At 36.2% G+C, this 25,709-nt stretch overlaps 1 protein-coding gene and 1 long non-coding RNA gene across 2 annotated transcripts in view; both read right to left on the reverse strand.

The window, feature by feature from the left end:
• The window catches only part of LOC134744559 (lysine-specific histone demethylase 1A), a 439,624-nt gene that overhangs the window by 109,660 nt on the left and 304,255 nt on the right, over nt 1–25,709 (reverse strand). The gene's annotated exons all lie outside the window — the stretch shown is intronic.
• LOC134744734 (uncharacterized) overlaps nt 10,694–25,709 on the reverse strand; it is a 120,634-nt gene continuing 105,618 nt past the window's right edge. The window contains exon 2 of the long non-coding RNA XR_010128105.1: nt 10,694–10,781. This is a non-coding gene — a long non-coding RNA (uncharacterized LOC134744734). The remainder of the gene's footprint in view (nt 10,782–25,709) is intronic.

The following is a 25,709-nucleotide window of genomic DNA, read 5'->3' on the forward strand; positions in this document are numbered from 1 at the left end:
AAGAAAAAATAGAACCAGGTAACAACAGGCGGTCTTATCGCTAAAAAGCGATCTCTTCCAGACAACCTTTGGGTAGCAGGAAATGTAGAACTCATACAAAAGTCAACAGGTAGTGCAAAGAGCTAAATATGGAGACTATTAAACACAAACACACATACTACAATTACTACTTATACCTATACATATAAGTATTAAAACAAAACCTAACACACAAATAAATATACAATACAATATATATAATATATATTTATACAAGCATATATACAATATATAAAATGGCAAGTTAAGGCAGAGATAGAAAGTATAGTTTTAGCTGATTTTTGAATATGGGGAGAGATTTAGCTAATCTTAATAACTGAATTATCTTCATCATAACTGATTTTTTTAGTATAGAATAAGCAAGTTGAGTCACCTGCTGATCAAAAATAAAAATAAACCGGCCAAGAGTCATGCTCAGTGTATGGTTTCGTACTTCCGTAGTTGAATAGCATTATAATTACTTCGAACAAAAGTTTCTACATAAAATTTTCTACAAATTAGCTTATATTTATTTTTACTCTACGATCAATACTTTAGGAGCTACAGGGTGTTTAAGTTAACAAAGAGACGAAACCACGAACCACGAGTCCAAAAAGTATGGAAAAAATCATGAAAGTAGAGCTTAGTAAATAATTTCATAGAAAACTATAGCGAATCTGACCGGTTAAGCCGTTTTTGAGTTTTTGCAAAAAGTATATTTTGACGGATGGGTAACTACGGAACTCTACACTGAGCATGGCCCGACATGATGTTGGCCGTTTATTTCTATAATTGATCAGCAGGTGACTAAGCTTGCTTATTCTAAACTAAACATTTGAGTTATGATGAACAACTACGAAAAAACGTCGTTTTCTCAAATCGTCCATTTTTTATCTCTTTGTTAATTTAAACATCCTGTGCCTCGTACAGTATTAATCGTAGAGTAAAAATGAATATGACCTAATTTGTAGAAAATTTTATGTAAAATCTTTTGTCCGAAGTAATTATAAAGCTATTCGTACAGATATTCGAGATATGAGCCAAAATCTGAAAAAAGTACCTTCAACCCCTCGTACACCCTCAGCTCACCCCCCACCCCCGAGGACTTTTAGTATGTTCATCTGTACACCATAAGGTATAACTGTACCAATTTTCAAAACCACGAATTATTTCCGCAGATCGCCCATTTTCGGCTTAATTTGACGTAGCTATAGATAAATGTGGAAGAGCGGCGCTTCCTGTCACAGGTATTATATAGGTACCTACATACTTACTAGGAAGTCCCAACCATGAGAGTGTTATGTTGTACTATTTTTTTTGATTTTGATATATCAGGTTATAATTTACATATGTAACTACTTAAAAACATAAATCAAAATATTTCATAAAAATAATTTGATTTGTTCCCTAGTTGCTTGCATGAATATTGTTGGCTAAGTATGTAGTTCAAAATAAATTGCATTTCAAGGAATTTTACTGAGATATATATTATTCTAAATTTAAACAGACTATGAGAACAGCAAATACAGCATTACATACTCGTATAAATGAATACTACCTACAATATTAAACATTTATAAACAACGAATAATAGACAACAAGTAAATTCTACCTACAATATTGTTTGTATTTAATACTTTGTAAGTTGTAGTATATTATAACAGTGTTATTATATTAAAACGGTTATATCAGTAATAGTGGCATCGTCAGAATACCATTAATTTTACTAATATTAAAATACAAAAAAAGGTGTTGGAAGCCAATAACAATCGGTTATGAATTATAGATGAAGCGTTAAACGCGTCGGCTCATTACAAGGCGTTATGAAATCGAGCCGGCAACATCCATTACCGCCGAATATCGGAGGCGTCCACGCATCTCGCGTGCGCCACACGATAATTAAAACAAGGCAAATGGGTAAATGCAAAAAAAAAATTTTTTCGTAGTTAATTGTCTCGTTAAGCCCAAGCCTTTAATGGTTTTCATTATAAAATATATTTATTGTGTAGAAATCACATATTTTTTATAATATAGGAGGCAAACGAGCAGATAAATTGCGGGTAGTAACCAATTACCGCCGCCCGCCGACACCCGCAACACCAGAGGGGTTACAAGTGCGTTGCCGGCCTTTAAGACAGGAGTACGCCCTTTTCTTGAAGGTTTGAAGGTCGTATCGTTCGTAATCATAATTCGGGCAAACGCCAAAATGCCCTGAAAACATCACAATTAAAATTATCTACCCAAAATTAATACTAAATTCTCAGGCTAATTCGAACGTATACGTGACATCAGAATGACATCTAACTGATTTCGGTTATCGTGTATCGGCGAAACGCACGATAACTAAATAACATGATTCAAATATCATTCTGATGTCAGTGTATATTCGAATTACCATACCATATGCTACCGAATTAATTGAAGAAAAAAAAATTACAAGCTTTTTATTAACTTGCAATGTACTCTATGTGTGTATGTATGTACGGGTCAAATCTTGCAAGTTAAATTTGCCCTACTTCCCGACTTCCAATGAACATACATATTGCTACATATTATGTAAGTCGGGTGACAATGCAGTATTATGGTAACTTCGAGCTGATTTGATGATGGAGATAGGAGGTGGCCATAGGAACTCTGTGATAAAACAACGAAACCTAATTGTGTTTGGGGTTTTTAGAATTGTTTCGATGAGTATTAGTTACTTGTAGAACTAAAAGTACAGCCAGCGACAAAAGCTTGTACCAAAAATGAAATTATTGCCAAAAACTTATTACTTGGCGACTCAGATGGATTTTTTATTCTTATTCCTATTTTCTTCAATTATTAAATATCTCCCACTGACATGAGAGATGCCAGTAGTAGGAAAAACTTATTCCTATATGTCCTTATTTGTATATTCTTTAAAAACTTAATATTACATTTCAATAACAACATACCGTCCGGCTAGCCAGCCACAGCCACAGCTTCCAGCCGGAAGTCGGATAAAAATGCCAGATAATTAATATTTAGTTCAATTCTTCTACTACGTGCACCTTCTTCCAGATATATTATGATAATGAAAGTGATCGGATGTAAGTTCAAGCTACCGTAGAGCCTTCAGTTCGTGACACGTCCGCCGGCACACAAACGGAAGTTGTTATTACGAAAATTTATGCAAATCGCCCGCTCAGTGATAATATCCCTTAACAGTAGTGTAGCATTTTTCCTTCTTGCCGCCGGACTCGTCATTTGCATCTTAATATCCGAACGTTTCGGGGGTTAACACGTCGAATTCAAATGAAGTTTAGCATAGCCCGGAGGCTTGCGAGGTGAATAAAAAGTTAATTCACACGCTAAGATATAAGTATGTAGTACGCTATTCAGACCTACCTGCTACTTATAATTCTAATCGTATAAAGCTAATCGAAATGGATTAGTAGTGATGTTTTGGAATTTACTCATTACGAAATCCTTAATATGGGTTGGCCATATTAACCACAGAACCAAAAGCCGTCGAGGAAATGTGTTCTTTCAGTTCTTTGTGAAATAACAGAAATACTAGAAGTAGTTGAGTATACATATAATCATTATACCTACTAGAAAAATGCATTGTTTTTTTTTACCTAATATTTCTTTACTGACATCTAAATAAAGAAAAGAGATTAACTTAAACACCTTTGTAAGCTTGCTCGCAAGAGCCGCATTAAGTTACCGGGTGTTCCAGAAAGTATACGCACAAGCTTCAAATAATATAAAACAATATTGATCTTAAGTTTTACAATTATTTAGTAGTCAGTATTAAATTTCTACTTATTATGCAACAAATTCAGGTACCTAACCGTCACCGCACCGCTCGCCATCGGCAGGGCGTTCATCCACACATGCTAGCACCTAAATGGTCGCGTACTGTGCGGTTTAAGAGGAATTTCCTCCCGCGGACGCTTCGGCTGTGGAATGAGCTCCCTGCCGAGGTTTTCCCGAGGGGCTACAGTATGGGGTTCTTCAAAAAAGGAGTGTGCAGGTTTTTAAAGGGTCGGCAACGCGCATGTAATATATCTGGTGTTGCAGGCGTCTATAGGCTACGGTGACTGCTTACCATTAGGCGGGCCGTATGCTTGTTTGCCACCGTCGTGGTATATAAAAAAAAACCTACCATATTTTTGACATCGTCAACCGTAAGCCAGAGATCGCACGTTCTTCTAGCCTTAGCCTAGTATTTTCACATTGCCCGATCCGATGTTGGATGTCGAATTACTGAGTTGTCCTATGGTATAAAGTCCTTTTGAACAACACACAATTATTAAAACAATAAATAAATATAAAAAACTCACATTTATACATTTTACTACATTCGTCGTAACCGACATCCGATAACGGATCGGACAACGTGAAAACGCTGTTATGGACCTGCCATTTAACATTCGTGATATAACTCTATTAACTTTAGATGAGATCGTTATTCAAACTTATTAAATTAGGCAAACTGACTGAAATCAAGTTCTATAAATTTGAAAGTCGTGCTACTGGTAACAATACTAGTAATTTATATTGCCAGTATTAAGCAATGTATAAGATATGTAATAAATTTGAAACTGTACAAATGAGATTGTTTAGTCATAGCCATTTAATCGTAGTTACAGTTACATTAACTTTCCATTTTCGGTAAAGCAGACAAATAACGTTAAGGCGACAAATATAAATTTCGTGGGAAGCTTCCTAACCTCAATGAGGCATCTGATAATATCAAATGATCCTTGGGCAGTCAATTGAAGGTGTATATTTAAGTGTGGCATTGTAGTAGCGTGTGTTCGATAATAAAGTTATTGAAAGTGGTAATAAGATTAACGGCTTGTTCGGCGCGAGTAAATCACGAAGCATTACGTCGCCGACGACAGAAGGTTCGTATCGCATTACAGTAGATTAATTGTGGCTCAGGCGCAGCCGCCGCGACAACTGGGGCCATCGACTACCTCGCGTAGACTTTGCAGTGTGAAGCGCTTACGAAGACTCATTATCACCAAGCTGCATGCCCTTATTAGCATAATTATATACCATTCTATACCTAATACGATACGATATTTGTTTATTTGTAATAAACATTAATACAGTCATATATCACAAGTCTTTGTAAACCTAAAATATATTATCGTTGATTCGTCTAGTAGGTAAGTGATCTGCGACTGGGGCGGAGTCGGCGCCCGCGCATACCACGACGTTAACGCGTTCAAATTAAACGTATTCCAACTTTTAAACTTCCAACACGATTACAGACGAACGTGCTTATAGGTTTTTCTCTTCAATTTTGTTAAAAACCGCCGGTTACAGAGAATATCGATAAGGCGCATGAATTACAACCTCCACTTGCCCTTTGAGTAAATGGTATGCGTGATTATCGGTAACTGTAACGAGCGCACGTTCACACAAATTCATTCCTGGCCCTCGGTCACTGGCCCTGTCGCTCTCTGCCAAAATTAATTTCTCGTAAAATCGCTTTAGTGATCTATCTTTTTCCGAGAAAAATAATATACACTGCGAGGCACTCGATAATAATTTCTTTTGTGCGTAAACGCTTAATCTGCTCGGCGAGGCAGGCCTGCCTATCTCGGCTTAAAATCGACTCACTTGGTTGCGTTGCGCCCTTGAAGGAAGTGGGTAATGTGCAAACAAATTAATAAGTTTCCTTTTACGGTACAGAGCAAGTCTCAGGGACCTATCATCGTCCCTTCATGTATGAAATACTAGTTTTTTGCGTCCGATGTATTCATTAATAACAGTGTTATAGACACTCGTTATAAATGGCCGTATTAATCGGAGTTTTATTACTTACCTCATTGGTTTGAATATCACTTTGGAATGGTCCTTTTGTGAACCATATAAATTGCAAATTTGAAGATGTCAGTTATGTATTTTTTATACTATAGGTAAGTAATTGCTAAAAGAAGGATAAATTATAACACTTGAAATGTAAATGCGACTATTGCATGCAATCTCTTCGATGGTATCTATTTGCATACACCATCCCATCATTGCGCGCCCGCAGAATCCTTCTTAGGTAATTAACAGAATCAGGTGTTTTATTTTGTGGAAAACCTTAATTACAAAAATATTGCTTAGCTATTCCGCGAAATCATAACGCATACATACTTGTGTATTGTTTGCATGCAATACTGTTCCCATCCTCCTACCGCAAAAATATATATTTATATTTATAAACCACCCGCAAAAGCACAAAACTCGATACGTGTTTCGCTTCTCTACGAGGCATCACATCCTCAAGAGATGCTAGAGATGTTGAGGGTCTGGCGTCCGGCAACGGAATGAGCTGTCCCGACTCGCAATAATACCTATATTTATAAAACACCCAGAAAAGCACATGACACGTGTTTCGCTTCTCAACGCGGCATCACATCATCAATAGATGCTAGAGATGTTGACGGTCTGGCGTCTGGCAACGGAATGAGGTGTCCCGACTAAATAGTAACGTATTTGCGTCTACAAATTACGCTAGAGCTGGCTTCTTGCGAATATGGGTAACATTCCCGTCAAGTTTACGGCGCTGGTTTCCCGGCTAACGAACGATGCGCATTGGAATGAGACGACAAAAAGTGTCCGGTCAGCTATTCTTAGCTACTCGACACGCCGCTCGCTCGATTAGCCAGATCCCGACGCTATTTCCTCCCGATGTCCAGCCCAGCGGAGGACTTGAATGCATTCGGGACTTGAAAAATAATTGCCTCGCTGTTTAAGTAAATAGAATTCTTCTTCGCAGGGGAGAATTTTAATGCCACAAATATTACCCACGACTTGGGCTATAATCCTCGCTAATTAGTTAAAAAATATAGGTACCTATTACGTAGCCTTTAATTTGAACAAACGGTCCACCCGATAAATTCCCGCAACATTATCGGGTTAACAAGTCTCAGACCCCGTAGATATCAGTGTGAGCGGTGGATGAACTTGATTTATGTGCGCCAACAACATTAAATTACATCTAGATCGAACATCGCTATAAATTACTAGTCGCATTGTAAATCTGCCGCGTGTGTATCGATGGTCAAATCATGTAGCGAAATTATATCACTCGTATCATATCTAGCGAACGGGACCAGACGTTACGAGCGGTCAGTCGACCCTCGCATTTTAAATTATGCCACCCCAACTAAGCTTAAATTAGTCTGAAATTACAGCTTACAAAAAATTACGTTTTTATTTCATAATAACATTATTAACACAATGTGTCACAATCTGCACTAATCTAGTCTGGGGGCTTTGTCACTAAAGCCCACTTGCACCATCCCACTAACCCGGGGTTATGCGGTTAAACTGTTAACCCAGTGTCAAATTGTACTGGTAACCATGGTAACTCCAAACTCCAGACACATGGTAACTGGTAACATTAGATTTTTGTCTTAGATCCTTCACTAAATACAATAGTTTAAAGAAAAACCCGAGCAGTACAGTTGTTACCAATACGGTAATTGCCGTAAAATACGGCAATTCACGTGTATTTTGATCAAGACCACGGTATTTGGCCGCAGTTTCATTGCATTATCCCATACATTTTTCCCCAAATTTTGTGTTAAGGAAATATTCTGAAGATTTTCTTTTTAAGCACGGCAATCTGCGACTGTACATGGTAACCCTACATGCAAATTCTTGTACAATCTATAGTTTACGTACTAAACCTTATGTCAAATAAAATGTCACTTTTTTCTGAAGACGAAAAGCTTTTAATAAACTACAATCGGAAGCAAAATATAACGCCCGCTATAAACTTTTATATCTAATTAATAAGTCAATTTGACGTAGCTTATTTTCTGAAATTACAATAAAAAGTATGTTTGTGGCGTGGCATAAATTCGCGGTTTTATGTGATACTTATTTTCAAAAAATGTAGTAGGTAAGTATAGATAAGTATTTAAGTCACACTTGGGAAAACTCCATAATTACGTAATATTTTTAGTACACTTTAGACAACTGAAAAAAAAAACACGGGTGGTCAAATTCGAGAGGGTACAGGCCCACTCTTTGCGTATCGATGGACCGTTAAAAATAAATTATAAAATAACAAGCGAGCAATAAACGATCCGTTCACAGGTCGGAGCTGCGTGCAGATAAATCACTGGGCTGCGGTCAAATCAACCAAGCCAAAGATTTCATCGCAATTCCTACCTTTATGCAACGGAAATAGAGCTCATTTGTTTTATAATACTAGCGTCCGGTGAATCTGCCGCGCCATAACAGTCAATGGTCAAACGATAAGACTTTAATCTTTGGAATAAAATCTAAATTCCTTTGAAATCAATCCTAAGTGAATTTGCTCAAACATTAACTAGTGTAGTGAGTGTTATGAGAGATAGTCAAGTACCTACCGATAAATTTCCCTTTGATTTGAGTCTATACCAATTAAAACTTAATTTAACATCCTCATTAAAATTGCGAACTGATTGCTAATTAGGTCTAATTTATATCTTAACTACAACAGAAATCTAACCCGTTTTTTTTTAGTTTCACTTAAGTGCATTACAGACGAAGGTAACATAACAAGCTAATAAAATAAACAAATTTTGTTGGGATAAACTTGCAAAATATTAAGGGAATTATTAAATACACAGAACACATATAAATACAAAGTATAATAAAAATTGTGGGAATCTTTCTTTTACTTTTCTAAATAATTTTTCTTCTACTTTTTCCTAATCAGAACTGTTTTTGTTACTTGCTATATAACTTAGCAACAATAGCAGTGTTCATCAAACAATTAAAGCCATTACCGGGATTCGGACCTATCCGCTTTGTAGGTAATAGTCACTACCAAATAGGTTTAGCAGCCATTATACACCGAATAAATGAAATAATAACTACTATCATGTATTGATGCAAAAATATGTGTTTACAGATTCAGTATAATAATTTTGTATTTTGTATAAATATCATAGTCAATATTTGCGCCTTTACGAAACAGCGTTATTGTAAATAAGACAGCAAATCTCGTAGGTAAACACTCGAGAAAAAAGGTGTTAAGTCGGTATAGTGGTTTCGACACGTACCAATTAGCAGTGGGCCGATATCTGCACAACGCGGTTACTTCCGAACATAAACTGCAGGTTTTAACTGGCTGTTTGAGGCATTGTAAATATCGTTATCGGGCTAATCGCTGCTCTTTAAATATGAATGGCTGCGATAAAACAAAAGCAAACACAATTAACAAACACCGCAGTTCTATTAACATCTTGATTTTCGCTGTAAATTTTTTTTATTCGCCCTTTAATACGTTTCCGACTTTTGTGTAAGTATTACAAATTTTAGATGAAAATGTCGTGCCCACTTAATAATTTCAGTGCTCTTAGAATTAAGAGTTATTAATATATCATAAGAATAAATCAGGTTCCATTGCTTTTGAGTGTAATTACCTAGAATGAATGTTAATTAAACCAACTGAGACCGAAAGTCTATGTGAATGTACAATAACTATCGTTGTAATAAAGAAAAGAATATCATTATATTTAGCACAAAATGCAACAATGTGCGTAAGTCATCAAACACACATATAGTTAGTTGCTCCTTAATTCACATTACACAAGTGAAAGACACATTTTTATTGCTAAAGGTTCTGCTGCAGGTGCCGACGTGGCGCTATGACAGTTACAATTATTATCAAATTATCGTCACTGGCAACCGGCACTTAAGTAAATGATAGGTTGCAAGCTTTACGCCGACTTGAAAAAAATATCGACGCCGTTTTACAAGCGAATAGTGTAAATACTATGTGCTGAAACCAGTATTAATCATCCCAGTCTGGCAAATAATTTAGTACCAGTCGCGTAAATTATATAAGATAGTTATTAAGTCGTCTCTTGTTTTAATAGTAACAAGAAAATCTTGCTTTATACAGTAGGCTACCTACAGTAGGTACCAAATTATGCAAAATTGCATATCATCAATGTTCTGTTACAAAATTTACTATCAATGCTTTATGTAAACAGCGCAGTTTATTTATATACCAAACATAAAAATAAGTAGTGAATGTGTTGTTAACACAATTTATCACTGTTGATACATTGTGTTAAAAAAAATGTACAATTCCAAAAAAAAGGCATTTTGTACAAAACGTTGATTAACTCATGCTAATTGTGTGACCGAGATAACCTGCAGACTTCTATCCTACACCGATCTAATAGCATATCGCTCAAAAATGCGTGTTTTAGTTATATCGACATCGACACATATTTACTTAAACTGCAAACAGTATAGGTATTACCTAGCAACTAATACTCAAACAAGTCATCACCCTTCTTCCAATCAAAATCATTAACGAAACGATTCGAGTCCGAGAGTAATGACTTCCGAATGTAAATAATTGGCTCAACAGGTGAGGAATAAATCTCGCGCAGGCGAAGCCGTGATTACGAAGCCCATATATCAAGTGTTAGCGAGACGCCACACGCGATTCTTGTGCCTAGCTATCGACTCATCAAATACAAATCGATATTAAAAGATTATAACATTTATTACAAATATGAGTTTGTTACTATAGTACCTACTGTAACTTCTGATTTAGTAGTTTTCCAATAGTGTTAAAGGATGTTTTGTTTAGGTGCATTTTGATTTTATTACTACTAACTCACTCAGGGGGACACATTTTACCACTTTGGAAATGTCTCTCGCGCAAACTATTCAGTTTAGAAAAAAATGATATTAGAAACCTCAATATCATTTTTGAAAACCTATCCATAGATACCCCACACGTATGGGTTTGATGAAAAAAAAATTGAGTTTCAGTTCTAAGTATGGGGAACCCCCAAAATTTATTGTTTTTTTTTCTATTTTTGTGTGACAATCTTAATGCAGTTCACAGAATACATCTACTTACCAAGTTTCAACAGTATAGTTTTTATATAGTTTCGGAAAAAAGTGGCTGTGACATACGGACGGACAGACAGACATGACGAATCCATAAGGGTTCCGTTTTTTGCCATTTGGCTACGGAACCCTAACAAGTTTAATATTGAAATTTGAAGTTTTGTTTTAATTTTATGACTATTTTAAACTAGGACACTTAATCTGCCCAACCCTGTATTAATTGCCGTTATTGGCCACAGTACATATAATTGGCAACTCTTAACCGTAAGGTTTCAATTGGCTTGTTTCTTGCTGATTTGATAGGAGTGGCCAATTACTATGTAGTGGCCAATAACTATAGCAGTCACCCTATTAATATGTTCACTGTTACTTTGGTTATTTAAATATTCGTAATATGCAGATACGAAGTCAGATCTTAGTTTTAGTTCCAAACTGGTACTTACAATATATTTTTTAAACTCGTTTATCAGTTATCAAAGCTTCTGATTGTTCCGTTCAAGGATTCTATGATAACATCAACGCAAGCCGATAGTACCCGCGCGATCTCGATACCCGACCACACGGCGAGCCCGTCCCAGCACTCCACTGACACGTCAATTAAATACCACTTGGTTGCAAGTTATAAAGAAATTTATTTCGTACCCCTCCTTTTATCTTGTATCTCGCTGAATTGTTCTTTTCGTGACAAACGCGGAACGGCGTGTTTACACTCAGCTCTCGAGTGAATTATGTGTGATGTTGTGCCCTAAAAGGAATAACATTATGAATGTTGACAGCGTACACGGGGACAAATATAACGCTGAGCGTTCTAGGCAATATGCCACCACCGAATTTATTAGATGGAAACATTGAAAACTAGGAAAGCGAATCTACTACGAATGACGAAAGCAAATCTAAATAAAATAAGCAAAGTAAAACGACAGTAATAGAGTATTTACTAACTCATTGCACTATATTGTCATGTGCAAAATCTGATGTTAAAATGTGAGAAAACATAGCCTAAGAACCAAAAAAAAATTTCCGTTTCTTTTCTGTCTGTCGGATAAGAATAAATAATTATCTAAAGGAACGAGCGCCATAAACCGTTATTACTCTCACATAAATAAGTGCGCGAAAGTGATATATTCGACAAATTTAACCTCGTGAATACGCGTATCATTCATCAGAGTCCATCTTTTCACTATAATAAGCAACAAGCTAATTTCAGAATTATTTTAAAGAAGATGGGAATGTATGCACAACGTACAATTTATTGGCATTCGAGATGGAAATTGTATTTTCTGAAGAGGATACAATAAATATCCAAGAGGTCGCGTTAACGAGCCGACGCGAGACGCACGGAACAATAAAGTACGACTTCAACTAAACACACATACGTGCGAAAGTATATAAAATCAAATTTGGCAATCAGCGAAGGTCTTCTACATCATTCGGACAGGCTGAGTTTTATCTTTTAAAAGGGGAACATGTTGATAATACGGTCGGGCCGCGTTAAATTCGCAATCACGTGTAAAATAAAGCGCGAGGGTGTTATTTCGTGATACCAGCGCGAGCATTGATCGTCTCACAACAAACCCCCCGCATATTTAAGCCCACGCCTATCTACCTAGATCTCGCAAAAAGCCGCTCCGTACCGAGAGCAAGCCGAGGCACGGTAATGATTGGCCGCATATCGAACCTCGGAATCCCTTATAAAATTACCGCCGCCTCATAATACGTATTTTCGGCAAGATTTCTGATTTGCCTCTTATCATCTCATTTCAATCTTTCGCGTGTTATGACTCGCTTGCTGCAGGTATGCTATATGTTTTGTGTGAGTGATTAACCTGTATGTTTTAAGTTACCAAATGTATTTTTTAAAGAAATATAAATTGTGTATCTTTTTGTTGAACATATCAAAGTGTGTCTAAAAGTGCTGATCAGTTATCTGCCATTATTTGTTCAGTTAATTTCTTAAGCTTTTTTGTATTTTACCATACTTGTTACTAAAACATATAAAAACGGCTGGACTAAAACAATTATTGAATTGTCGATGAAGTGATTTGACTGAACGTATGCCGGTGATTCGAGGGTAAACCCTCTTCAACGTAGACGAAATCGCATGCAAAGGCTAGTTAACAATAGCAAAGAGGATATAATAAGATAGAGCGGTACTGTCATAGTAGATTTTGTAACCACAGTAAATTCACTGCCATCTATCGACACACCTTAAAACTAAAAATGAAGATTTATAAAAATACCATAAAATGTATTTAAATATCGATATTTTATTTATTTTATTTGCATTAATTGTTTTTTATGATTTTGACCCATGTTCTTTCACTGACATGCGTTTAAATTGTTAAATAACAAACGAAACCGTCAACGCCATCTATACGACAGTAGGCCAAAGCTAGTAGCGCCCTCTGATCGAGAATCAAATTTTCTTGATTTTCGAGGCACGTTTTTTCCTTAGACTGTATCCATCTATTACGGAGTTATATCTATCTTTGACTATAGTCATAATTTATATTGTATTATCCATATTATTATCCTTCATTATGAATAACATTCGTTTAAATAGGCAATGCATGATTACCATTTACACATTGGACGTTTGCCTCTCGGCTTATTAATAATGCTCTATCGTAATCTCACCGTTAATAAGTTCCCCGCTATGAAAATCTGATTTAACTGCGCCACTTGTAATTGAAAAGCGCTGATTATTTATTATTTATATTCGTAGGTCTACCCTTGATAGATATCGTCAGAGAACAAACGCTTACAGGTGCGTTCATTAGCCAATAACAAGTTAGAAAATTTAATATAGTATTAAACGCGGAAAACTTTAACTGTTCGTAATAACAGTACTCGCGCAAAACGAGCCTAGTGAGAATCGTTTTAATGTAATCGCGTTAAATTTGAACAATATTCAGCGAGTTAAGCGGAGTAGACGTTTCCGCGAACTACCGTCTTAACGGTTAACGCGGCAATCAGTGCGGCCGCGGCCGCAGCCCCGCACAGATTGAAATGTAATTTTATGATGAAAATAACACTCCGACCCGCGGCGGTGTCCGCTATCCAACTTAAGCGTTCACAATTTTGCATTCAACTGGGATAACGATAATTAGTTGCATTTTTAACTTTATCCATACCTATACACGTTACGTTTTACACCGGTGCTTTTCAATTGAACTTACTTTTAGAAATTTTTAAAGTCAATTATTAGCCTATAGTAAAAGTCATAGTAATAATAGTAATTTTAGTGTCAGATTGTACATGTCAGTTAACAGATGTTACAATAGTATGTTATAATAGTAAGTGTCACAATCAACCGGTTTAGGGAATACAATGTACTTATTCCTAAAATACAATAGTAATACATGTATAATAGCCAGATTCGATTACATTCCGATGACAGAGTCAATTCAACATAAGTATAGTTTACATTACAATTCAAGTCAATATTCATTATAATTTACATGTCAAGCGATCGATTTTGTTCTGTCCTGAGAAAAAAATTATCGAGTTTGAAAAAACATTCAGTTAACAGAAAGGTTTTTAACTTAGAGAAAAATTTGTTGCTACGATCTATTTCATCGTACGTTACGTATATGTTAGTTTTTATTACTTTTGATAACTACACATATAGGTATATGTGACACCAAGCGCTGTTTGTCCTATAATTTGTAGCATTACGAAGTGGATTGCGGCTAGAGTTGTGCCGTTCCCGGTAACATTACCCATTTTGTATAGAGAATGTTACCGAGCGAGAAATTTCCCCATACAAAATGGGGAATGTTACCGGGAATGGCACAACTCTAATTGCGGCTAATACTGGAGTAGTCTTTTCAGTTTTATTTTCAAGTGACATAATATTTTTTTAATGACATCCACTAAAAGACGATCAATAAAAACAATAACGTAGAGAAAACCCCGAACAATAATCCCGCAGTTTAAAAGAGACTTTCAGCAAGACAGAATTAAAATAATTTCTAGTACATGGCAGTTAAATACAGCTAGCTCATTATCCGAGACTAGAAAATCACGACTCTGTAAGGAGTAGCGCAATTGCAATATAGGCAGGACACGCGATACTTGTTGTTCGGTATTTGTTTTAATACGTCTCAGCTAAAATCAAACAAAAGGCAAAGTTCAGCTGCTTAAGAAAATATTTTCTAATGCAAACTCTTATTGGAATCAATCAGATATGTATAGCATCACTAAAGAACTGCTAAAATTTAGCAACATTTCTTTAAGTTTAAATAAGACCATAACGCTAACACTTAATTTTAAGCTACTCATAGTCAATTCTGCTGCTGACTACTTTAGAATAAGTACTGTAAACCAATAAACCAATACCTCGAAGCATTCAAGATCTTGTCTGACCTACATTTTAAACATGACAATTGTGTTAAAGTCAAGACAGATCATAAACAGCTCACCACACGCCACCGGACAATTCTTGCTTCAGCATTTCTTACCTGAAAATAAACAGACGTTACAATGGAAGGAGTTGTCACAAATAGGTTACTTACGCGCTAGTTTATTGGTAAAGTTACCTCGCGTAGGTGTCATTGGGTATTCAGAGATAGGAAGGCAATGGACTGATTTTCATTATAAATGAGTATATAGGTTATATATACCTATCAATCTAATTATTGCGTTAAGTAGTGTACTACTCATTTTTAAGGAGCATTTGTTTCAGAAAATATAGATACTACTTGATTAACGCTTGAAAAAAAACATGACAGTGACATGTTATTGTACAGTATTGTAAAGCAACACATTATAGCTCCCATCGACAAGTTCAAGTGTGCATATATGTGACTATGCATCGTGGGAAACATTTTACATAGAGCTGTCCGTCCACCCATTGACCCTTTAACGGTACTAAGCGACCGACCGATTGCGCCTTCGATTGGCTATGCTATAGGTATACACTACAGTACATGTTTGTTTATGTAGGTTTTCAAGAGTGTAACACAAAATACTATACAACTACTTTACTCAAAATGTATGTCTATGATTTCTATGGATCCGATATCCGATACTGTATTTTTTAATGAATTGCTACGGGTACAATCAGCAGAACCATTAGCTTCGCACACCTGCATACATATTTGTATGCAGAGATGCCAAGTCAATATATTTTCTGACTGTACATAGAAACTGTGGTGTTCATTGCTATTAGAACTTATAATTCTTTACAGTAGATCTGGTGCTCCATTACGACACCCTGTGCTATAATAAGCACATTAAGTAACTACGTCGAAAGTTTAAAGGGCCATATGTACTGTAAAACGTTGTACGATACACGTGCAAATTTCCTATATTTATTTCGCAATTGTATCATAAATAACTTTTTTTTTTTACTTCCAGATCCAGGATTCTGTAAATCTAAATAGTAAATGGGTCAAGTGAATAGGTCATTTTACAATGGGCTTTTAACTACCATAACAAAAACATATTTGTAAATTTAAATACAAAACCATGGTTTTAAAAACTGACCAATGAGACGCGCGTGTAATATCTCTAATGTTGCAGGCGTTCATAGGCTACGGTAACTGCTTACCATCAGGCGGGCCGTATGCTTGATTGCCACCGACGTGGTATAAAAAAAAAAAAAAAAAAAAACGTACCTATCTAATCATTGCAATGAGTGACAAGTAAATATAAACCACCCAAAAAGCAAAAAAAGCTCCCAACGTGGGGCTCAAACTCACGACCCTGAGATTAACAGTCTCATGCTCGTCCGATTGAGCTAGCCGGGCTTGATGAAAAGACGTAAATATTTATTTCAGTTAGTCCGCGTTACTTTAATGACATATCTATAGTTATTTTAAGTTCAAACTAACTCGACCTGCAGATTAATCTCCAAGCTATGTCAGTGGCCAAAGATATAAGAAAACATTAACATTACATTACAAACTAAAAACAAATATAATTTTACACCACTACTTATCACTGCTATTACTACTAGTATGTAGGTACTTATTCAGAATACCAATAATAAACAATACTTTATGTAAGAAAACTGAATACTTGCATTTACCTACCTATATTTAATGTACAAAATAACATTAGATCAAATTACTCTGACTTTATGTAACTGGAGTTGTGACTTGTGTCTAGTGATATTGCATATCAGGTAGCTATATTCCCATCGAGACATGAAATATAATGATCCAGAGTCTATACTCTATAGTCTATACTACTATAGAATAATATACAGGTTGCTTTTGTTGGCACTGACTGTCTGAGGGGTGTATATAGGTCATACTAAAAAACTTTTACTTATACTAAAAAAAATCTGCTTATCTATAGAAAACATTAACTGATTCCACCGAAATGTATGAGCCGGATTTTATTTTGCGTTGGTCCCATAGTAAAAGTTGTTCTGTATAGCCTACATATATTAATTTACTATAAACTGACTGCGGCTTTTTTGGGTACGCAGTAATGCAGCTAGGACTTCCTTCAATCATAAAACATATAAATAAACCTGGGCCAGAACTTGGAGTCGAAGCAGTCTCATCACCCATTTATCTAAAGTGAGTACTGTCTACAAGTTGATTAAGAGCATTCGTCCGATGAACCAATGTTTGTCGGCACTAAGACACATAGGAACGTCTCGTTTGGCGCTGTCTCCCTTGGATTTATGAGATCGTAATGCTTACCCGTTATAATGCTGACTGGGAGGCTTTCATTTAGAGCTGTCTAAGTATATATAATTATTGCTGGATTATATCTCGCCCAATGCAGATTGGTCGTGAAATAAGAGGATTTATTAATTTAGGACTTAATTCATGGTTTTTTTGAGGAATAACATTTTATGAGAGGATTTTTTTAAATTGATTACATTCATGCTAAAGGTGACGACGAAAAGGCATTTATCGTTTGTATGACACTTTGAAATCGGATTGTATAACGCCATCTATACCAACGCTCTGAATAGCTATAAGGCAAAGGGCATTTTTGTAGGGCATTCCTTCCTCACAGCAAAACCCACAGATTATATTGGTTCCAACTGGAATCAAAAGTCTATGTTGTATGTTTCTTTGGATTTGGCATATCTATTGCCATATTTTTTAGGGTTCCGTACCCAAAAGGCAAAAACGGGACCCTATTACTAAGACTCCACTGTCCGTCTGTCTGTCTGTCACCAGGCTATATCTCATGAACCGTGATAGCTAGACAGTTGAAATTTTCACAGATGATGTGTTTCTGTTGCCGCTATAACAACAAATACTAAAAAGTACGGAACCCTCGATGCGCGAGTCCGACTCGCAGTTGGCCGGTTTTTTTAAATGATTGCAGCGCCATCTGCTTAAAGCTTTGAACGTTAATGCTTTTCGTAACTGACTTCCCGATTCCCCTTTGTATATACTTCAGATTTTCTTTCCATACATAGGTAAGTTGTTCGACCGAATGATAGATAAGGTCAGGTGGTCAGAAACATACTTTATTTTTCCCGGGGCAATATTTTAATTTTTAAGTTACTCATATTTATGCATTGGTTTTATTTTTAGTATTCTCATCAAATTTAGTTTTTAATATCTTTAAGTATCTGTTTACTTTTCCTACAAGTAAACACTTCTTGCCCCGAAGTTTTTCTTACCCCATATAACCTTACTCAAGAAAGTTATTAAGGAAATTCCTTATTCGTGTACCAGAAAACCAACCACGTCTAAAAAATAAACAGCGAACTTAAAGCTAGGTTTTAACGCTAAAAACTTTAGGACTATTTTGGAAACAGAAAAATAACTAATAAGACGAATGAAGAACTACTCCGATTAGACAAAAATCCAGTAAGATAATCTTCTAACTGTGTCAAGCATCAGTTCTAGTTGTCAACGAGCACAGCAGTCAACTGTTCTCAGATGAAGAGTACAATGATGGCGCCGATGGGCGACGGTCGATTATGTTGCTGATAAGGCGGAGATTCGACCGATGAATCGAATTTCGTGTCCAAGCTCCTGTGCGGGGACTGTAAAGGTATAGAGTTACAGGAAACGACTACATTATTTTAATTAGGCGATCTTAAATTTTAAATAAAACTGTAACAGAAATTACAGGACAAATCAAGCTTTAACCTGAGTCAATAGTAATAAATATTACAGGTTTTGCTATAGGTAATTTTGTAAAATCTTACAAGACATTTGACTTACTTTTATTTGACAATTAGAAAATTTACTTGTTAGGATATCTTATTGTTTTTGCTGTGTTTGATGGAACCTATCGGTCATGTTGCTATTTCATTACAATAATTGCCTTAGTTACACTCTGATTACAAGTTTCATGAAGGCGACTTCCATCCCAGATGGTATCTAGGACTAATTGGGATTCTTATTATAAGCAATTTTAATATGCCACATCTAGAAACTTCAAACTACTCTACGTTAATGGGCCCTGTCTCAGCTCATACGGGAATGCGGTTTGCGATGCGATATTAAAACGTGGCGGCCGATAGAAAAAGACTCGAGACGCACTGGTGCGGACGCGTCCAGAAAAAGGTTTTAAGTGGAAATATGCAATTAAACGTAAGAACCAAATCAAGTTCGGGGTGTGCGGTAGAAGTAGACGTCTTCACGTTATTGCGTTGGTCTTTTACAAGTTTTTTTTTTCAGTAGGTAAGTTGAAAATTAAACAAGTAAATTAAAATGTATATACTACCTACGTGCAAGAACATATTAATAATAAAAAAATCAAAAAAAAAAGAACTGCAAGTAGGCCTCAAGGGCTCTTTCACAAGTAAATATTATGTAAAATAAAGTAACGGAGACAAGTAGATACATAATATAAAGGCTTTGAATCTCCCTAAAAACTCGCGATTCTCGTCATGATTGCAGGTGGTATCACCTCGTGATACTTGGATATTTAGACCTCGGATCCATATTTTTAACACAATAAACATACAATAAAAATTGTTATCCCGAGTCTCCGCCACCATCAAGAAAAGTATCCTTTTACAAAATTCTTTATAAAAGGAAACAAATCAAAATTATGTACGAAGTGACCCACCGACAGTAGTTACACAGTGGCGTCGCAAACAGAACGCACAGATGATGATATCATTCCCGGCCGTATCGTGCGATCCGATCGTCGATATCGCGGCCGTTCGTCGTCGAGATGTGGACACGCGATCTTAAAGTACGACTCATATAAAAATGCTGTACCTATACGTGACTTATATACGTTACGTAGATAATACGATGTGATAACCAAGATAGACGTGCATATTTAAACGTGTAACCTATAGTCCGTCAAAGCGGTCAACGACTTTTCGCTCTTTCTTTTGTCAATGTCAAATAAGATCATTATATTATCTGATAGTTAACTAATGACTTAAATAGGTACCTAATGTGATATTCAAGTCAAACCTAAGTTGCAAAGGTGCTTAAGAACTTAAGAGAACGAGTTGAAAATAATTTCAATAAATTTCAAAGCGAAATGACAAACTTTAATAATATGCAATAAGCATGATGTAATCAGCATCTTCTTATTCATGCTCTGGTATTATTAATGTAGATATATACATGCTACTTTGAAATTATTTTTATTACACGACAAGAGCATACAGCTTTATGAATTAGCTTATCGCGGAGAGGGAAGTTAATAATAGTTGCTTTGCACGAATGTGAGGAGCAAAAAAGAGTTTACAAAGGGACACGCAATAAGGTCGGGCGTCGCCATAAGTAATGGCCAGATACCGGCGCAGCCATCGATTGCTAGCGTTATCTCAATAAAGAGCAACAGAGTGCGTTCATTAGCTCTCTGACACGGAGTAATCATAAATTGTGGAACCCCGCCGCGACCCGCACGGCTACCCTTCGCACCCCTGGTATACCTGCGTTTCTACCACTGCGTCATTGCCCGCATTCGACTTTTTGCCATTGTTTTTGGTAGGAACCCCATAAAGCGTAACGTCTGATCTCTCTGATACGTATGCAGGTGTTAGCTTTCACGCCTTCCAACTTAATTATACATATTTAACAATACATTCCAATTCGCGCTTACGATAAGGGCGCAGCTGCGACAATTAGCCCCAAAGGTTTGTTGATTCTTTATCACGAGGCCACCGTCATTTCCCGGAAGATCCAACTTTATAGCGATAAAACGCAAATAATACATATTTTAAGTAAAACGGAATTCCGTTTTATTATATCCACTTGTCGTGAAGTTATTTGTATACACTAGAGTAGATACCTATAAATAAAAATACGTACCTACTCGGAACCACAAATGTAATTTGTGATAGCGATATTTTATTGAAACAGTGCCTAGTGGTAGGTAAGCAAACATAGGTATGTTTGCTTTGTGGTTATACAAATAGCAAACTGTCAAGCAATGCAGTTATCTTAATGAAAACAACCGTAGGAGAAAGTATAAATGCTCAGGAAAATCAAGATAAAACTGTAATTGCTAGATAGTTCGGCAATATCTGATAAGCCAGACACCGAGAACTAAAATGGCTAATTACAATAAGATCGATTAGTTTTTATCGGCACGCATATAAAATGTCGCATAGAAACTAGCAAACGTAGGAAGTCATTAAACCAAACGGCATGGTACTTAGAGCAACTCTGAGAGCCGTCTGGCCGAGCATAAAGATCGATATCTTAGTGGCCCGCTGCCAGAATCTTTTTAATATCCCATACCACGGACGCATGGTTGTGAGGAGTGGACATTGGTGATACAATAACTTAAACTTACTCCGAGGGAAACAATTATTGCGGAAAATTATCGTCCAGGAATTGTATTAAGATTCTTTAGAAGATTACCTTTATTAAGGCTAAAAGGAAATTAAAATAATAGGTATATCAGGATCAGTTTGAAAAGATAATACTTGGCCCGATCAAAATACACAACTACATATACAAATTGTCAAAATTGGCTAATTTAAATGTTGAGTAAACAATCAACAATTACAGGTCGACGTTCAAGAATTTAAACTGGAAAGCTTTTGTGAATTTATTTTATGTAAGTACAAATACCGACACACCGACGGCCTGCCACTTGAAGGGCCCCATTCCGGCTATCACCTGGTCCAAAAGTGCCGAAAATACTAGCGGCGTTGCCGCGTTGTATACGCAAGCGAGATTTGCTGGACCAGTACCCGTACCATGAGTCACTGACAGTGTCAAAACTGACATATACACTAATGTCTACTTTACTTTCTATACATCCCACTCGCACTAATATGCGAGTACGAGCGAGATGCATAGAAAGTAAGTTACGTTCTCGATAGCGTTTATATCAGTGCCAAACTGATGGTAGCCACATAGATAAGAGCCGGAACACATTAAAAATCGTTATATTGCTCATTTATATATATTTCCAACAATGTTACTTCAAATGTAACTCAGACCTACTTAGTCTCATATTTCCAGTAATCCAGGTCATCATTTGCAGTATTTCAATTTCATCTATCTTAGGTTTCCCCAAGTTTAATCTTATTTTGTCAGGCACAATGGGATATAATGTTCGGAATACTTTTCGCGCACTTTTGAACTGGTTCCCGAATTCCAGGGCCGAACCGGAGTTTCGAGGGTTTTCGTGGTCGCACTGAACTTTTAACGAGACATGTAGGTAGTTGGGTTACAAAGAACCTCTAATGTTGGCGGAATGTGAATACTGTCATTGAAAGGCGATCAGGGGTGGTGGCGTTTACTACTAAAACTACTAAAGCAAATATACACATGTATATTTGTATAAGCACCGTATTTACTTCAACAGTGAATACGTTATTGTACAGTATTGAATCTGGAATTAACAAACGTACTCTTAGGTACATTTAGTGAGTATTTGTAGCTAAGTAGCCACACGGACTATATAAACAGAAAGAGCACCAATGACCGCAATTCCAGTAATTATACACAAGGGAAGGCAAAATCTGACTCAATCTAATAAAAACAACATTACCTCGCTAAATCCAATGTGTCTATAAAAATAAGCGTGAATGAAGGCGTCAAGTTTCACACACACCGCGCGGCGTCGCGCTTGGCGCTTGAGAGGCGATGAAACGAACACCTATTATCATAAAACAAACAAAGAGACGTACAAAAAATCAACAAATATAAGCTTTAATGATTTGGTAGTTCTTGGGATGAATGCGAACGAACCAAGAGAGGAAACAGCAATAAAATTGGTTTTATTGGGGGGTCCATTCATTGCCGTAACGACAAGGATGCTTTTGTTATTACGCTTAACGCATAGTAATTAGGTGCATCACTTTTATAGCTGTAGTCTGCCGCAAACTCAGTCTTAAAGTGAAATAATTGTTCTAAAGACCATCTGCAGTCTAGTTCAAAATTTATAATACATTTTATTTAGTTGTAAGCTCGCTGGCTTGCCCCCGCAAACCATTTTGAAGAATTTCCGAAAACTGAATTTAAAAAAAACTACCTATTTAATTTTTGGACCTGCTCACAAAATTACACAAGAATCCGTTGAGAAATGCGACCTGTAGACGAGAACATCCGGACATACGAAAGGATTTTTGTCCAAGCTAAATCGGAGACCTTCGCTAACGCTCGGTCAATATGTGTCATCGATGTCTTCAAAGAAAATTTTATCTAAAAAACCCTTTACTTCCCAACAGCAACATGAACGCGCTGCATACAATATTATATTACTAATATTTTATTTACATAAACCATTATTAAATTCTCTTTAAAACGATTTAGGTGTCGTCGAGGTATTCAAAGCACACTTAGTGCAACAGGATCAGAATAGAAATGGATGATCATCAGTGTAGAGTGCTACCGTACGGGAAGGTCGGGAAAACATTTCTGTAATACTCTCACGGATACCATACCAGGAAAACCACACTTTACATTATTTAACGCTTGAATCAGATATCGGATAAGGATAAACGTAAAAAACACAATACCTACTGTAACAAAAACGTAACTAGACTGACTTAAATTTATCAAATTTTTTGCTCACTACGTCACTACGTTTACGGATAATGGATATCGCTTCTTTGATCAGAATGTTAGAACTGAAAAACACCAACGTGTGTATTTTATTGCTCCTTTTTGACGTATGTATGACTTTATAATCCCAATTTTTCACCCCCGATAAAGGATAGGGAACAAAACGTTTAAAAAACATGATACCGACGGAGACAGGAAGCATTATCATAAAAAATCTACGCATCCGTTCCAACAAGTGTTATAACAGAGCTGTCAGCGCCCATAATGATGAAAAATGTCTATTTCTTCATTTACTTACAAGGGTCCGGTGGACAATGACAGCAAATATTTTACTGAGACGTTTATAATAGCAGCGAAATGTTATTAAACAAACAATTCGCCCAATCGGTGACATGTCGTTGGTTAGAGGCTTGTATAATTGATTCTTTCCGGGGCGGGACCGGCCGGCCTTTTGTCATGTTGTGGACTACGCAGTACCCCGGACAAATAAAATTCTCATGCCGCCAAAGAGGACTCTGCGAAATTCTTCTCATTTCCGCCTCTACGCGAATGCTTGTCACGACAGCTCCTCAATTAAGAAATAATAAATTGATTGTCATATAACTTGTCAACAACAAAATCAGACGAAAATACAAAAACACAAAACATACATATAAACAGACATACAAAAAAAAACATTACATGTTGCATACAAAAATACAAAAACAGTGTTGTTATTATATTAATACTAGTCCAGCTATTATTTTCAAATATTATTTAAGACCGCCTGCTGTCTGTTTTTATTTTTACTTATATTTTATTGAGGTGTGCAATAAAGAGTAACGTTCAAACTATGCACCTAGTGATGTGCCGTTACCGTAAATTACGAGAACAAAGAGAATCGTCGGGTAAATTACGCGGTAACGTTCTCCGTACGGGTAATTATCGAGAAAGTTGTCTAAGTTTTTATTTTTTTTAACTTTTTTTATACAGAATTGATCTTTATTTAGGTAATACAATCTGTACTGAAATTTGCAAAAAAAACTGTCTACAGGAACTAGTTTATTACCAAAATTACCGTAAATTACCGCCGTAAATTACGGGGAATCTTCCCCGCGAATGTTCTCGGGTAATTTTTCTAAGAGAATTTTTTACTTTAATCAATGATATAATTAGATGTTAGAGATGAAATGCACCATAATATTAAATAATTTTAATAAGTTTCATTCGATGTGCGATTTAAAGTGTTTTTAATGAAAGTAGGTGCCAGCTTGCCTAACGAAAAATAAAGTGAGTTCTTTATTATTTCAGCCAGCCTAATTGTATAAAATCCATCTCATAATGAATAAAATTATTCTTTATCACTATAAGTGTTTTAAAATAATACAAAAATAATAATAATAGTGTAATAAAAAAACAAACATCAATATTTCAATAAGTCATATGTAAGCAAGCGCATTGATGTTTAAGGTAAAGTTAGATTTGCAATGGCTTACTAAGCCATTAATGGCTTGGCTTAAGTGTGTTTTAAGATATTTTATTACTTTACATCTCGTGTTTATTTTTAGTTAGGCTATTATATTGTAAACAGGTAAGCGCTTATCAACTGGGTTCGCATGTACCATTTACTGCAGGTAAAAAATAACACGTGGAAACTGCATTTTTTGTACAGTTTGGGTACTAGCGGATTAAAATGGTTCCTGATGGCTCGCCCTCAAGATCCTGCATACACAGCGCTCGACTTTTCTACTCGTTTGTCCTGTTACTCGTTTCGATAGCGCAATGAGCACATGAGAGGATCTTTCAGAGTGGTCCCTATTACTGACTAACTATAATGAAACGAGATGATAGTTTGCCAGTTAAATTCGTCTTAAACATCCCTACAAACACGAGGTCCGCACAGACTGCAGCCATGAAGGTCATGCTAAACCTTCCACCGCTTCACCTACA

Source organism: Cydia strobilella, chromosome 10 (genome assembly GCF_947568885.1).
Source record: "Cydia strobilella chromosome 10, ilCydStro3.1, whole genome shotgun sequence".
Lineage (NCBI taxonomy): Eukaryota > Metazoa > Arthropoda > Insecta > Lepidoptera > Tortricidae > Cydia > Cydia strobilella.